The 17,065-nt window shown below is 37.2% G+C and overlaps 1 protein-coding gene across 1 annotated transcript in view; it reads right to left on the reverse strand.

The window, feature by feature from the left end:
- Window positions 1–17,065, reverse strand: part of LOC108750975 (roundabout homolog 2-like) — a 124,404-nt gene that overhangs the window by 70,653 nt on the left and 36,686 nt on the right. The window lies entirely within an intron of this gene.

Consider the following 17,065-nt stretch of genomic DNA (forward strand, 5'->3'; position numbering starts at 1 on the left):
GAGAAACACAGAGCCCAGAAACGCGGCTCCTTTCCTTTTTTGTTCTCATACATCTGTTATCAGCGGTGATTAAGGTACTGTTTTGGAATGTGTTTTTTTTTGTAGATTCCAAAAAAAATGTAGAAATAGACAGACAAATTGGTAGATTTTTATATCGAGTCGAATCTTTGAATTGTCTCGAATTTTACGACACCTAGTATATAATACGCCTGCTAGACTCGACCGTGGTACCCTTGTCACCGAGAAAAGCACTACATGTTCCATCTAATTGTATCCTCCCCAGGGCTGCTTGCCAGCGATTATGGGAGATAGAAAGCAATCCGCAATTTTCAGGAAGTTCGAAATACAATACAATTTCTGTCTCAGCACACGTAAAGGAAAACCGTAAGCTTAATCCGGCATAGATATAATATCGTTGGTTTTGCGGAGGAAGATCGTAACAGAACTCAAAGCTGATTAATTATCGAAGGACAATTGTAAAAATTGTAATAAAAAGGCAATTTTTAAAATTACATATAAATTAAAATTTAATCAAAAATGCTGGAACATAATTGACTTCAAAGCAATATGATAATTATGCCTTAAAACTTAGATCGCTGGAAGTGCCATGCACTGAAAAAAAAAAAAACGTCTAATTAAAGCTACCAAATATTGAGTGGAATAGTTTTAACTAAATGTTAAGGTAATACAACTATAAGTTTACCTTTACAAATATTTAGTATTACCGTTGGTAATATCTCGTTTGGTAATACTTACTAAATATTTGTAAAGATGAAGTTATGTTTAGTTATATTACCTCTCAATATTTATTTGAAACTATTTCACTCAATAGCTTATTTCATAGCTCTAGCTTTGATATCTATGAAGTCTATAATTAGACTTTTTTCAGTGTGGCTTCTCTGATTGGCATTGTTTCCAACATATACACGGACAATGAATGCAAAAAATATTCATACAGAAAAGATTTTTATTAAAAAAGTATTATTTGTAAAAAATAAACATTAATTAGTCATTTTTATATGTAATTTTTACGTTATTCTATATACAATAATATAACGTATCTCATATAAAGAAGCTTCATGAAAACAATCATATTTATAAAGTTAGAAGCTGAAAAATTTCTCAACTTTATGAATATTTTTGTGCGTCTACCAATTAATATACAATTTTCCATTTTCGCTTATTTTTAAAATATTTTAATTACCTAGGTACACAAAACAAAATGTTTGAGCCGGAAATTACACCATGGTATTCTTATGTACTTTAACGTTCTGGAACCGAATCCAAACTGCTCCATCACGTCCTAATTTTTTTTATCGACAAAAATTAGCTCGATTTTCCAGTATTTTTAGAGTCATTTATGGTCTGGCACCTGATTTTTAATATGCAAGCCGAGGTAAAGAAAGGAAGTAAGTACAACAATAATACGCAAGCTCATAAAATTAATATGCAAGCTGATACGTTAAAAATACTGAAAAATGTAGTCATTTTTATATTGATAAAAAAAACTGTAACATGATGAAGCAATTTGAACACCGGATTCGGTTTCAGAGCATTAAAATATAGAAATATAAAAATAACACGATCTAATTACTGAATAAAAAAAATGTTTTACGTTTTTGTATGATTACACATTTTATAGGTAAAATAATTTTGAAAAAAAAAAAATCAATTTTATTATTAGTTAATAAATTACTAATTGATGTTTACCTTTTAAAAAAGTTTTTAAAAAGATATATTAAGGTTTTTTAAAAAAGTATCTCCTGCGTATATGAACTTTTTGTGCCAACTTATATCTGTCCATGTCTGTTTGCTTTACTGCCATTCGCATATATCGACTGTACATTCAAATCTTTGATAGTTTTCCAATAGAAATTCCAATACATATTATAAAGATATATGTATCACGCGTAAAATTAGGCAAACATACGCGATTATCATCTAGATTCTAGCACAAGAGTATAGACAGACATTTCAAACAGACAAAGATAGATATTGGGGACACTTTTATTAAGTTATTCAGATTGGCACTTTTCTCTCCATGTATATCGCTGCCGTAGAAAAGTGACACTTTTCAAAAATAGTAACTTTTCAGCGTTTTTTAAATTCTGAATTGGGACAACGTTAGTTAGAATAATGAATATGTAATAGTTCTCTTTCTTTCCACGTTGTATTTTCAATTATATGTATTCTTTAAAATTGTCATGAATTTTCAAAATTCGAACACCACTATCTTATGTTAATCTTTCACTTTGTACTACTTTTCTTTCAAAGCGCCGACAAAAAATATCAAACAATCGCCGTGCTTTAATACAAAAAAATCCTGAGCTTTTATTCATCAGCGTCAGAAACTGTAGTACAGAAAATATCGATATTATGATAGCTTTCGAAGTTACGAAGAACGATTAAAACTGGCTAAAGGTATTCTGTAAAATTCACGCGCTCAAAAACGTAGTACACATTTATACGTATACATTTATTATTATATTTCCACAGCTCGAGTGATATCGACCTTTATCGCTTGGTTAATTTTACCTTGCTATTTATAGAGAAGGAATTTGACAATTTCTAATATACGATCACGTTTCGAAAGGCAGTGTACACGATTAATAATACACGCAACACCTCGCGGTACTACCTGCTCGTTTGAGTCTCTGCACGAATGACAACACGGTGACTGCGTGTACCCAGTGGCGTGTTACACCTCCCGAAAAACGTAAACACCAACAGTGCCGAGTGCCAAACGTCAAGACCAGACCAATTCGTTGCCACAAATTGTTTACCACGAAATATTTAACGCAAAATATCATATAAATGTATACGACGCGTATTTTTGTTTCATATTGATTTCAATAAATGAATTATTCTCGCGTGCAATTTAGTAATACAATTTATTTTTAAAAGAATATTCGTGTGAATTAAGTTACTACAATGATTGTTCCTTTCCGAATCTTTTACACGAAAGTAACAAAATTGTGTAATTTTGATATTAAATCAAGAACGTAAAATTAAATTACCATGGAAGTGTGATAACTCTCATTTAATAATTTATTAAAATTATACAATCTCTCGGAATATAATTTGTAAAGATATTAATAATAAATTTATTTTAATTTCCCCATTAAAACGGAGATAAACTTTATTACCTTAAATTTAACGTTATAATTAATTATAAAATAATTAATCATAAATTTAACGTTATAATTAGTCATAACGTAAGAAGAATAATTAATCAAACATTTAAATATTCATTTTTAAAAAAGTAAATAATTTGGGTGAATTATTAATAGCAAATTCTTAAAGTTTGCTATTAATTATCAATATATCATTAATCCCAATTGTTATAATATAAATAATATTAACACAAAAGAGAAAACAAAAAAGAAATTAAATGATGAAGTCAATTACACGATAAAAATCATCTGTGATAATTAATAGATATTCGAAACGTGTATAAATGAAAATCACACAAGAACTTCGCAATACCTATCAATCGTTTAGAATTTTAGAATTATGAGTTATCCTGTATAAAACTATAAGATTTTGCGATTATTTCATTGATAAAAAGATAGAAAATAATTAGTTATTGTGTTTTACAACAAATTTCACCGAATATATCATATAAATTATAAATATTATTAGAATTTAATTTACAATTCATGAAGTATTTACTAAGAGAGGGAAGCGAATCTACTTGTACGCGCTCTTCTATGAGATTCCTGGTACATATTTCATCATGTAAATGCAAGTTAAACGGCATCAATTAGATCGCAATCAATTAGTAATGCGGCTAATCAAGATAATCCTCGAGATTTTTTCCGTCAAGGAAAGAGAGAGAACGTTACAACCGTTCCCGGTGTCCTTATTCTGATGAGACGCTATTCATTCTGAGGAAGCGCTTAACTACTTCTCTGTAATCAACAGTCATCGCGAGATTCGCGGAACGTTCATTCAGCTTCTTCTGAGTCGCCCGTTATGAATTTTCAGAGCGGCAACGTCTTAATTTTACAATGTTATCGTTATTTCCGTTATCCGCCGTTCGTTGCAATTATCGTCATTACTGCAGGATAATCGAAATGCTGGTGTAACATACACGGTTTGGTCCGAACAGGAATAGGGGTTCCTCTTTACTCACCCAAACTTATATTCGTTACCCCGCCTGGCTCGTATATACCCTCTTTCTCATTTTCTGGGTAATCTTGTTCACGCTCTTCTCTTCAAACTTGTGCGCACACACACATACACACAGCGCCATATACATGCGCGTACACACAAACACACCGTAATCTTCGTCATGGGCCGCCGACCAATCTGCCGTAAATTCACCAAAATGTAACGTCAAGCGGCAAACACGTGGACGACCCCTTACCCGACGCACTTAGCGCATTAACGCCAAGGAAAATTAGTGCAGACGACCAGCACGGCGGAGAACGCGCGCGCGAAGCGGCTATTATTTGCGATTATAACACCTATACTTAAAAGCGAACAAATTATAGGGGAAGAGTCCTGGATGAGCGTGGTGCAAATAGGAAGTATCCTCTTTTCGCTACACACGCGAATACGTCGGTACTGCATTCGTGTTATTATCAATTATAAATGAATGTCATTATTGACACGAGAGACTGCACTCATCACCGTTAGATATCAAAGGAGTAATAATAACTCAATCCCTTGAGTTAAATAACATTTCGAATTTCCATCGTGTATGTGCTAAAATGTAAAGCAATCCATTTCTGTGACAGAATTGTATATTATTTATGTTTCAAAACAAACAACGTCCTTATTAACGTATGCACTTAGTAAATAACTAAATTTGAATCGAATTTAATATATCTTTTCACTGAGAGAAAAATTTTTGATATTTGTAATTATTGTACAATTATTATACATGTTACTGTAATTATGATTATTATTTCTATAATGTTAGTAATGATAATTATATATGTATAATTCTAATCACTAAAAAAAAAAAAATATCTGGCGATAGAAAATGAATAGGTATAGTTACCATAAGGATGGTTGCAATTACTGTAAATTATAGTAATTTCTGTCATTTTTATGATAATAATAATTATAATTACAGTCATTTCGGTTGCCAACTGCACTACTTATATTTGTTGACAGAATTATACATAGATTTTATTATTATTAGTATTATAATAATCTAATAATCATAATTATAGTAATATGTAATTATAGTTACAAATACTAAAACTTTTCTTCTTTCAGTGTTAAGTTAATTTTTTTATTTAACTGCATTATTTTAATAAAAATAAAAATAATTTTATGGCTCCAAAAATAAATCAAACATCAATAATTTATAGTTATAAAATCCTTCAGGATTGTTAGCGCGTAAATAATTGTAGGGTGATAAAAGATATAATTCACAAACAATTGAAATGAACTTACCAACGAAGTTAACTATGCAAACGTTTCGACTCTGGATTTGAATTCTCTTCAATGTGGAAGTCAAGTATCAACTGACTTTGTACTTGATTTCCACATTGATAAGGATTCAAATTCAGAATCGAAATGTTTGCAGAGTTAACTTTGTTGGCAAATACATTCCAATTGTTCCCGAATTACATCTTATCGCCTTATAAATATATCATTTACCTATTGTTTTAGTCAAGTTATATTGAGAATGGTGGGCGATCTGTAGAAGTTCTTAAAGGTGACGAGTTTAATTTGACATTACAAATTTGATTACGATGATACCAAATTCGATAAATTTTAATTAAAAAAGACTGTAGGGAACGGAAGCTTTCTCGGACGGTGATCTTCTGGGAAGTGTTCCAATTTTACAGATTATTCTTATTTAGTGTAATTCGTCATTCTCCTTGACAGTAATGGAATACAGTAACGGAAATAGTATCGCAAAAAAGGAAAGAGAATAAATATTAATATTTACTTCAGAAATTTAAATTAATCCAACCGTTTCGATAAGAAGGTTAATGCAACTTCTTATCATTCCATTTATGCAGCTATCGTTTACAAGACGATTTATCTGGCGCCGAGCTGGGCGCGCGGCTGGAAGGAGAAATTAAATATTCGTGACGCGCGCGAGAAAGCGCATGCATCAAAACCAAGATAAAGCCGAAGAGACACGATGTAAGCGATTAATCAACCAAGGGACTCGTGAGTCCCCCTAATCGAGGTCTGACGCCCACGACGACGTCAATTTCTTTCATAACCGCCGAAGGAAAAAAAAATCTACAATATATCACTGATTACCTGCGAGGTCTCGGGTAAGCGATAGACGGAATAGAATAGCTGTTTCGTTACATAACCCGAGGATTTGATGTAACAGGAAAACGGCGCCACGAACCCGGTTCTCTCCCTGGCAATGGTAAACGAAGGGATACGCGGGTTGGGCGAGTTCGTTGAGTCAAGCCGACTCGAATCCAACCCGACTCGATTCGGTTCGAATCGGTCGCCCGATTCGATTCGGTGCGGCTTTGGAGTCGAGAAACTCGGGATCCGGCTACGACGATACAGCTGGCTGGCTGTATTAAATAAGTCGGGTACGACATGGAAAGGAGAGTGAACGTGAGAGAGAGAGAGAGAGAGAGAGAGAGAGAGAGAAAGAGAGAGACGTGGTTACCTCGTTAGAGGTATCCAAGTCTCGCGCGGAAGTTCGGGCTATCGCGTTACTACCCTCCGCAGCGTTCGCGTTTGTTTTGAGCTTTCGCAAGCCCGCTTCGGGCAATAGAATGAAATTCTCCCCGCGGGCGGCTCTCACGCCAAACTTAATTTACCCACAGCCACCATTTTGTTGCGTCGTTCCCGCGAGAGTATCAGCGACGAAGAAAGAGAGATAAAGGAAAGTCTTTTGTGTAGTCTTCTCTTTTGACTTTTATTCTTTAACGAAACGATAACTCAAAAAAAAAAAAAGAAAAAAAAAAGTTTTTCCTCAAGTGCTGATCATATGTCGGTTTATTTTGAGCTTACTTTAGAAGATAATATACTACGCGAGCGATCGCTTCGAGAGATAGACTTGCACGATGTAGGAGGAAATTGGCACAGGATGAAGGAGATGTTCGTGCATGTGCCAATTTTTTCCGCTCCTCTGCGGAGTTCTCTCTGTATCATACGGAATTTCTCTCCCCAAGGAGCCAAGGAATTACTCAACTAGATTGAGGGATTTGTACGCCGGAAAATATGGAATCGATTAATTATCACTTCTCGCCCACCCGCGTTGGGGGCTCTCGCGGATTAACTAAATAGATTTAAGGAATCCTAAGATTAGAGATACGAAACTGATTAATAATCATCCCTCGTAGCAGATTTCGACTTTCATGAAAAAAATTAATGTGCTACGCGTGTAATAATATTGGCAGTATTATAACAATGATAATATCAATATAGTTTATACTGCTATATTATAGCTTATACTGTAAACACCAATTAATTCCAAGGGTAGTTATTTAAATGAAGAAATGAAAAAATGGTTAAAAAGAAAAGCGATAAGAGTTGGCATGGTAAACATGTGCAAACTGTAATACATGAAATACTTTTTAATTATAATTGATATATTTACCACGTCAACTCCTAACTCGCTCTCCTTTTAAACTATTCATTTATTTGTTAAAATTCCTATTTATTATGTTTATTATTATACGTAGTTATTTATTCAGTAATAATTCCGAGCGAGACTTTATATTAATTATTGCTGATTGCAGAGAAAGAAGCGTTTTAAATGTTGCAGTTAAATTTGCGTCAGAATCGGCTGCAAATTATAAAGCTTGCTTCAACGAGTCTCGAGATATTCCGCAAGCTATCATCATTATACATTTGCGGAGATGGGAACCGTTACGTTCTGTAATAAAGATTTGGCAATGACGTAGTAATTTTTTATGACGGTAACGACAACGAACTAAAAACTAAGATTAGGAAAATTATTTTTGTAAAATAACTTGTCACCATTATGCGTTATTTATTAAGGAAATAATTAATTATTTGTAACATACCGACTCGTTACTTCAATTCGTTACTTACAACTGATTTTTCCAACAAACTTTTTCCAATAAACAGCGCGTGATGGTGATAAGTTACTTCTCAAAAATGACTTTTTCCCAACCTTAGCTTTTTTAGCTACCGTGTTGCCCCGTTACAAAAAATTGCAACGTCATTTATCCAATTGTTATTACAAAAGATAACGATGAAAACACAGCGTCACTTACTTTCTATCCTTGTACATTTGTATCTAACAAGAACAATGGTAGTCGGAGCGTTAGAGGCTCGCACGCGGGAACGATCACGCGGTGACCAGATGACAAGGGGAGTAGACAGAAGAGGCAGAAGGGAGGCGAAGGGAGGTAATCCAGCGTTCGGATGAAAACGAAAGGAAGAGTGAATCGCCAATCGGATCGGATTCCGCGATTCGCCGATCGACGATTGCGAGTATCGGCGGATCAGCTGGAGAGAGATAAAGAGAGGAATGCAGAAGGGATAGAGACGGCGACAAAACTCGCTCTCGCCATGTCGAGTCGTTGCACGGCTCTCGACGAGCGGAATATCAGCGAGAGAGCGATAGATTAAAAGCTGCAAGAGATCCCCACTTTCGCCAGCCTTGTCCAGGGCATAGGTAAAGAGAAGGAGAGAGAGAGAGGAGAGAGAAGGGGGGGGAGAGAGAGAGAGAGAGAGAGAGAGAGAGAGAGAGAGAGAGAGAGAGAGAGAGAGAGAGAGAGAGGAGAGTGAGAGTGAGCAAACTTGCTACAGCGTCGCGACGCCCGCTCCGCTCCGCTCCGCTTTGCTCCGCGCGTCGGCTAATCGATACACGCGTCCGCGCCACGCGAGACTAGCGAGCGAGCGAGCGCGTGAAAGAGGGTCAGAGCGAGCGAGGGGTGTCTAGGTGTTATTTTATCCCGGGTCTCTTTTACCGGGTGGTAGAGAAAGAGCGGGATCGAGGGATGAAAGAGAAAACTGGTGGGAGCACGGGCGAGGAAGAGAGAAGAGGCAGGGGAGCCCAGGGAACTGACGCCCGGTATTGTGCGTGTGCGCCTAATTGACAAATTCCGCTTGGAAATTTTTGCCGCGCCATACGCGCCTAATAGATGCGAACACCGAAAAATCGTGGGCGAAAGTTTTATCACGAGCGAGACGGAAAATAATGATGATGGTGATGATGATGATGCCCCGATGATGACGCCGATAATGATAAGGACGACGACGACAATCTGTAGAACCTTCCTCTTTTCCTCGGTATAATCGCGATATCGCTCGAAATTACATCGCGCTGCATCTGGTTTATCTAGCTAACGAGCGTTGCTGTTCGTTTCTTTTCATTATCGTAAATATCTCTCTCTCTCTCTCTCTCTCTCTCGCTCGCTCGCTCTTTCTTCTCTTCCTCGTTGTCGTTTGTGCAAAACGTTTGCAGGTATATCGGTATAAAGCAGTTTATTAACCCGCATGACGCTTGTGAGGTAACTGCGCAGAGCTCTCGTGGATCATAAGAAGGGAGAAATTTGTATAGTCATCGAGCGCGAGTTTTGCCAACGTGCAAAACCCAAGCGAAACCGCAAACCGGGTCGCATCTGGTTTTATCGATTTAACTGGAATATATTTTCTACAATATATCAAATATATATAAATCATATACGTCGTACTTTAAATTGCGCGCTTCACTTGCTTTATAAATTATATTAAACTTATATTCAGCTACGTTCGCGGACTAAAATATCTCAGTTAGTCAGGATACATATAAATCTTTACAAGTTTACGATTTAAATATATGATTTAAATATATGATTTTCTCATGCATCCTATCCCATATAACTGCTATTTGTGATATTTAAAGAAAATATTAAAAAGTTACAAACTTTCAATTTTAATGACATCCAAGTCCAAATGCGTGATGCACATTTTAAATCCAACCTACACTTTTAAATATCAAAGAAGCAATAGAAGCTCAATTCCTTGAGTTAAGTAACATCATGTTGTTTTTCTCATAATTAATAAATAATAATTCAAAATGTAAATCAACACATTTCTGTGGTTAATTTCAAAATAAATAACATTAATGTATGCATTTAATAAGTAATAAACTTTACTTTTTGGGTCAAACATATTTTAGTTAAATTGTTTCACTCCATTGTTTAGTTAAGTAAACTACTTATATTACAAGTAGGAGTGGCGATTTATAAGACAATTAAAAAATACATGTTCTCGAATTAAATTGTTTCAGTTAAATTAACATTATATTGAATAAGAGAAATACCGACCTACAAAAATGATTAAAAATAAATCAAATTATATAGGTATAATTTAACATTATGAATTTGACAACGCACCAGAAAGAGAGAGGGAGAGAGAGAGAGAGAGAGAGAGAGAGAGAGAGAGAAATTGTATGAAAGATTTTATACTTATATAATTAGCGTCAAGTTAAAATCCTATAAAAATTGTGTTATTTTAACCCAATTAAAGTATATTTACAAATTCCTATTCAAGAATAAATCTGTTTTGACTCAAGCGATATTATCTTTTTATTTTAACTTTTAATCCGAGATTAGGGATGTCGTGTGTCTTCGTGTGAGAGTGACTCACAACCGACAGGTCGCAAGTTCAAATCCTGTATATATATATATACGGAAAAATTTCGTAATCCATCCCGACTTAGCGAGAGTCGCAGAGAAACTTTTTAGATCTAACTGACTCTGACTGGGTTCAGACATATATGAGGATCGATATGGTCTTACCCATCTCCCCGTTACTTCCACTATTAACCCAAGATTAAAAAATATTTAATTTGACACTGCTGCCTCAGGCTGCGTTTTAAAATTCACTGCCGATGCTAAAAATCTGTAGATACATAGGTACATCTTACGTCCGTCGTATCTTAGAAATTATCAATCTCAATGAACTTTATAAGATTATTAAACTGCCCTATTTTTAGGATCGAATAACAGAAATACTCTCTCTTCGCGGAAATGCAATTATGCGCGATTCGAAATTGAATGCGATAAAACCAATTAGATGGGAATCGGTATAAAATCGACGCTCGTTTAATCCAATGGCTCGTGGTATTAAATAAATCCATATAATCCGGTGTTTCCGAACGAATTGTACAACTAAATTGTAGGTTGGCGGTAGTTCGTAAAACGCATAATAAAATGTGGTAAATAATTACCGTCGCCGTGCCGGTCATTGTTAATGTTAAACAGCTCGGCGCCAGTCGTGGTAATTCCGGATGCGCACGTGAAATTCGCGGTGGAGCGACGTTTGCGAACAACAACGTTCGAAATTCCCGACAGGAACTGGGCGTTATCGCCGCCTGTTTATACAGTTGTCGGGCAAACATCACGGAATCTTTACCCCAGTCCCGTCGCGCGGAAAGTAGTTGAGAAAAGTTCCGCGCGCACCAGAGGGATGCAGCTAGGGTGACGATGCGATGGAGTGCAATGTGCCCCCTCCCCCCCCCCTCCTAAGTCACGTCCGAGATTCGGCAAATTTATCAACATCGATCGGAGCATTCGTTAACTTATATCCCGGCTTTTCCATGCTAATACAATCAGAAAAATAATGACGCTCCGAATAAATTAGACGGTTGGAAATTTTGCGATTAAATTTTACAAGAAAAATAAAGGCTCTAGAGAGTGTAAATCATATACGTAATTAAAAATGTCAATGAAAAAAGTGACAATTTTTATAAATTTAATATATTTCGTCATGAAACGGTTCACTCAAAATTTTGGGTCGATTTAATATAAGAAGGATATATTAAAAAGTTGTACAAATATTATGTGAAACATTAAACAGAAGACACTGAGACAATTGGTAAGCAATCATATTTTCTTCATTAAAATAACATTTATAATATGTTAAATTAATATATTTAATTCATTTGTTATTTGATTTTACTTATAAATTGCGTTTAATACTAAGAAATGTTGAATATCAATTCGATCGCATATGTTAAATCAGCACTCGAATGAACTAAAAATTTGACATATATAATTTTAACAAGAACTTGAATAGAATACTTTCGTATCTGGCACAAATACAGAATGTTTTTTTACTGGTGCAAGATAAACAAGTTGTACTTTTTAAAGAGAAAATGCACTCGCAAGAGGGAAGACTTGCGAGTGCCTTCAAGCGCGTCGTGTGCACGCTCGATATTACGATGTCACGATGAACTGTGAAACACGACGAAGGCGAGAGGAGTCAGGGAGCCAGAGAATTATCATAAAATTTCCCGCGAGTGAACGCAAAGGGACGAAATCACGCGACGATATTATAGATTCTTCCGCCGCGCCGTGAATGTCGCGTCAGGAAAATCGCGCCATTGTTCGGCACGGTGCAGCGTCATCGGAGAGACTCGGCATTCATTGCCAAAATTTTGTCGCGCACGGGAGAGACGAGGGCGGAGAAAATACGGCAGGAAGAAGGAATCTTCCGGCACGCGCGGAAGGAAAAAGAGCAAGATTTATGTTCGCATTTTTTGTCCTAAAAACATGTAATAGTTATTCTTTTAATATAACCACACGCATTTACATCGCGTATAACAATCGCGATGATTATTCGTCGATCTTTCAACGGTTATTTATCATAGAATATTGGAAACGAAGATAAATAGAAGTTAATACCACTAATCCGCCAGTTAATCGCTGCTGGCCCTGTCGAGAGAATAATTTTCGATTAGTACGCCGGTTAACAAAGAGCAGCAGCGGCGGCGGCAGTTTGCCTCCCAAAGGAAACTACAGCCATGGTAAAACTTGTCAAACCGGCGAGCGGGCGGCACGTGTTGTAAAGAGCGCAAGGTTATAACCATTTAATAGCCCGGCCAATAATGAGGGTTGTCCGGGTACGTAGTTCGTAGTAATATGGACCGGAGTGAAGAAAAAGTGTAGAGACGGGGCGCGAGTGGAGCCGTGAAAGAGCCTGGCTTTCGAACGTTGAAGGGAGAGAACGAGAGAGAGAGAGAGAGAGGGGGGGTCGCGGGACGGGAGTGACGACCACGGGGTGAGCCAGGGAGAGGGGAGAGTGGGAGGGGGGGGGCGGACAGATGTATGCACCACGTGGCGCGGTACGTGTCGGAGGCATAGAAAATGGGGTGCAGCTCGAATAGTCCATTCGTTAGATCATACAGTAAGCTCTCTCCGCGCATTTGTTCCCGCTATACCTTCATCCCGTTTCCTCCTCCTTGGTATGCATGCATGCATGCAACGCGAAGGGATCGAAGGGGAGAGCCTCCGGCGCCGAGGTAAGTGAAAACCGATAGAGTTTCTAACGTGACGTATAATTGTTCGCGAACGGATTTGAAAGGATCGCGGGGCACGTCGTCGCATCCGCATATCGCGAACGGGAGCGCGCTCGTGGTCAATTTGAGATGCAGACGTACTTTTCGGTACAGCGGTATATAATTATAATATGTAATTACAGTATCGATATGTGTCAATATTAATGAATAAATCATTTACACGGTATGTCAATTAATGACATCTTGATATTAATAAATATCATATTTAATGTATTTTCGCAATAATTTCAAGCTGAATAAATCGATCGGTGATTGGTCGAAATAAAATTAAACAAACAGAAATAAAATTTTCAGAAAAGAAACAAATATCATTTCGTAAAATGAAGAATTAAACTCGATGAAGCTTTCACAGTTTTGCTCTTTCCTCTTTTTTTTTTGGTTTTTTTTTTTATTATTTGCCGCCCCTTCTCCAATTTCCCTTCACATTCCCATTCCCAATTGGTTTTACCGTCTCTGCATCAAATCAATTACCGTCAGACCTATAATTGCCTGTCACCGCCTCCGTCTACGATTTCTTACAAAGAGAACTCGTGTTCCTCACTATGGTCTTTTTCGTGACATCGGTTAAACTTCGCTTAGCTGTAAGTGTACCTATTAACCTGTAATATATCCCGCATTTTAATGAGAGATTCCGTGTAAAACATGTCAGATTTAACTACTAACTTTTCAGACGTATTTTCTGAAATATATTCCTGTGCAAAAAGCACTACAAAGAAGGTACAGGATGGGGAAGCGCCACTATATAGTGACGCTGTCATATTTTGAGACAAGATAAATGTATAATGAAAAATAATAAATTATAATAAATCTTATTTAAGAAAGAGTTAGATTTAAAAAATAGACTCTCGTTAAAGGTTAGACTTTGTAATCCTCGAAGCCTTAAGTTATTCAATCCATTATAACAATGATTTAAATTCTTTTGGAATGAAATTTTGCTCTAAAAAGTGAAAGAATATCTGTGGCAGTATATTTTCAATCTTTAAGAGTAAAATTTCACTCTCTTGAGTAGGAGTCCACTCCAAAAAAAAAAAAAAAAAAAAAAAAAATGTAGAGAACAACAACAGCATTATTTTAATTGAAAATCTTGTTAATTCAATAACAATTTAACATGAAACGAATAAAATTTTATCAAAACGAGAGCGTTGTCATTTCTTGTCATTAGAGTTTCATACTGTTATCAACAAAATTATTTTTAATTAAAATAATACCGTTGATACGCGTCATTTTTTTTTTCAACGTACAAAACTTGGAAAATGTAGAATTAATTTTTATCGGCGAGAGCGAGCTCTCCGTTATAGAAGCCACGTGTTAAATCTCTCGGATATAGACTGACTGTTATCGCACAAAGACGTGTGAAATTCAGAGTGTGACATCAAGGCCACGTGAGAAAGTGTCGAGTGGGACAGAAGTTTCAACGGTACCATTCATTATCCCCCTCGAGCTAATAATTTTTTCCATTTTATTGGCAGGACAAATACACGTCCAACGTTGTCGCACGGCTCTGAAAAATTATCTCAATAGTCGAATGAATAATCAGCCGGCGGCGACGCGTCGCCGCAGTTTTTAACAATCATCCGTCCGCTCGTCCGCCCGGATATACTACATTGGGCTGACGAAGTGACGCTCCACTGAAAACGTATCTGTCTCCGTGACAGTCCCGATATCGTCGTCGCGAGAGACGAGTCAGAAGAGACAGGAGGCACGTTAGCCTTAATGAAGATTAAATAGCAGCGACATTATACCTATTACCACCTATTTACTCCAATTTATCTTCATTTTCTCCCGTTTATTCTTTGGAGCTCTCGACTCCCCCGCCATCGCCATCGCCGCCGTCGGTTTCGACGTCGTGAGGTGCGATAACGTCGCGTTAAAATAAACAATCCCCCTGATAACGTTTAAAGGGGAGTAAGTACTCGCCCGTCGCCATGCTAATCTGTCAAAATTCAGTCGTATCTATCACGGAGAGGGACGGCTCGATTTCGGTCGTGGGATTTCGACACGAGGCTTCGGCTACTTCGTTACTACGGATATAGATATCATAAGGTTGGGGAAACATCAAACTTAAGACTTGTACTTGGAAGAAAGAAATAGTAAAGTTGGGTTTTAACGTTCCTCTTTATCTTTCCTCTTTCGTATATAAATCATTTGGGGAAGCGAAAGAGCGAAACTTCAATTCAAATTGAAACATTTTTCCGCTTATATAATACACATCTTCGTGAAGTACAAACTCTGTTTTATATGTTTTTCATTCCGCAACATGTCCTAACTTGGATAATTATGCCGCTGGAGCTCGCTTGGATTCGCCCGAGTTTTGCTTAATTTCAAAACCGGACTCTCTTCGCTTCTCTTTATTTCCGCCTTAGCTTTATCGACGCGAACTTGGACGAAACCGAAGCCAATTATAAATTTATAAGACGTGCCGAGAGAGCATTTCTTTATATTCCCATTAGGGAAGACGACATCTCGGGCACGGAGCTATCTTGCGCGACGGCGATGCCAACGTTGCGCTTGATGCACCGCGCGTCGCGTCCTGTCGTCAGAGATAATCTAGCTACTAGTCAACGGGGATCATCCTCTATCGTTTTAAAAATATATCTAGGTCATCCGCGCGTCGCATCGTGTCTCTCGGATACGCGAAAATGACTCCGCGCGCAACAAGCTTTATACTAAAAAGTGTTAGCAAGGGACTCTTAATAATTCTCTAACGAGAAATAAATCACCGTCAGCGGTGATAAATACGTTACGTGTAATTAAGAAAAAAAAAAAAAAAAAGCAAGCGTCAATGTGTAAGTATATTTTACGGCGATAAACTGTTCATCGATGTTGAACCTGGACAAACTACGCGTATCAACAGAAGAATGTTAGAAGGTTTTAAGGTGACGGGTTTATTTATCGAGAATGTAGAAGCGAGTTATCACATTATGTAATAACTGGACAGGATTTTTAATACAGATATTTACGCAGACGTGTACGAAATATGCAAATTTGCACAAATATGCATAAATAAATACTGCATTTTTAGAATACTCTTTTCCAATAAGACAATTTCTATTTTAACATGACTTTCCAATCTGCTTTCTAAAAAAAAAAAAAAAATCTGAAATTTCCTAAGAATCCGATGTCCGGTATTAAACGTTTACGCTTGGGACAGATTTCGGGGATAGAGGTTGAACAAAGTTACCTAACATACATTATTAACCGGTATCTATGCAAATTTGAAGAAAGTGTGACGATCACGTCGTCTGCGTATACTTATACGTTATAAGACACAATAAGAAATCGATATACGTAAACTCTTGTTACAATTGCTACAATGGCCAACTAGATACGCGTAAATATTACAATCTCTTAAGCCTTATAAATGTTTCTTGGAATGTTTCCTAAGTGGAATGTTTTGAATGAGCAAAGAAACGAAAAAAAGAACCGGTCCGGAATACACACTAACAGGTTCCCAGAAAAGAGTCTCCACGTCCGTGTTGCTCCACGCGAAAAAAAAAATGGGCGTAGCGGCGCCCATGATCGAGAGAGCCTTATGGGCGAGCGTGGTACATGACTATTGTGCGTAAGCTCCCATTATAACGCGGTAAGCTATGCATTATACGGCGATAGCCCGGATCGAGAAGCCGTGTCAGCCTGTCTCCGCGGCGTGCCGGGTCGCGTTCCGTATAGAGAGAAAAGGGGGCTCGGATGGCGATCTCCGGGGCCTATTTATATTATGCTGGAAGTCGGAGAGAGTGCCAGTCGAGACAGAGAGAGAGAGAGAGAGAGAGAGAGAGAGAGAGAGAGAGAGAAAGAGAGAGAGAGAGA

This window comes from Trachymyrmex septentrionalis, unplaced genomic scaffold, assembly GCF_001594115.1.
Source record: "Trachymyrmex septentrionalis isolate Tsep2-gDNA-1 unplaced genomic scaffold, Tsep1.0 scaffold11, whole genome shotgun sequence".
Taxonomy (NCBI): Eukaryota; Metazoa; Arthropoda; class Insecta; order Hymenoptera; family Formicidae; genus Trachymyrmex; species Trachymyrmex septentrionalis.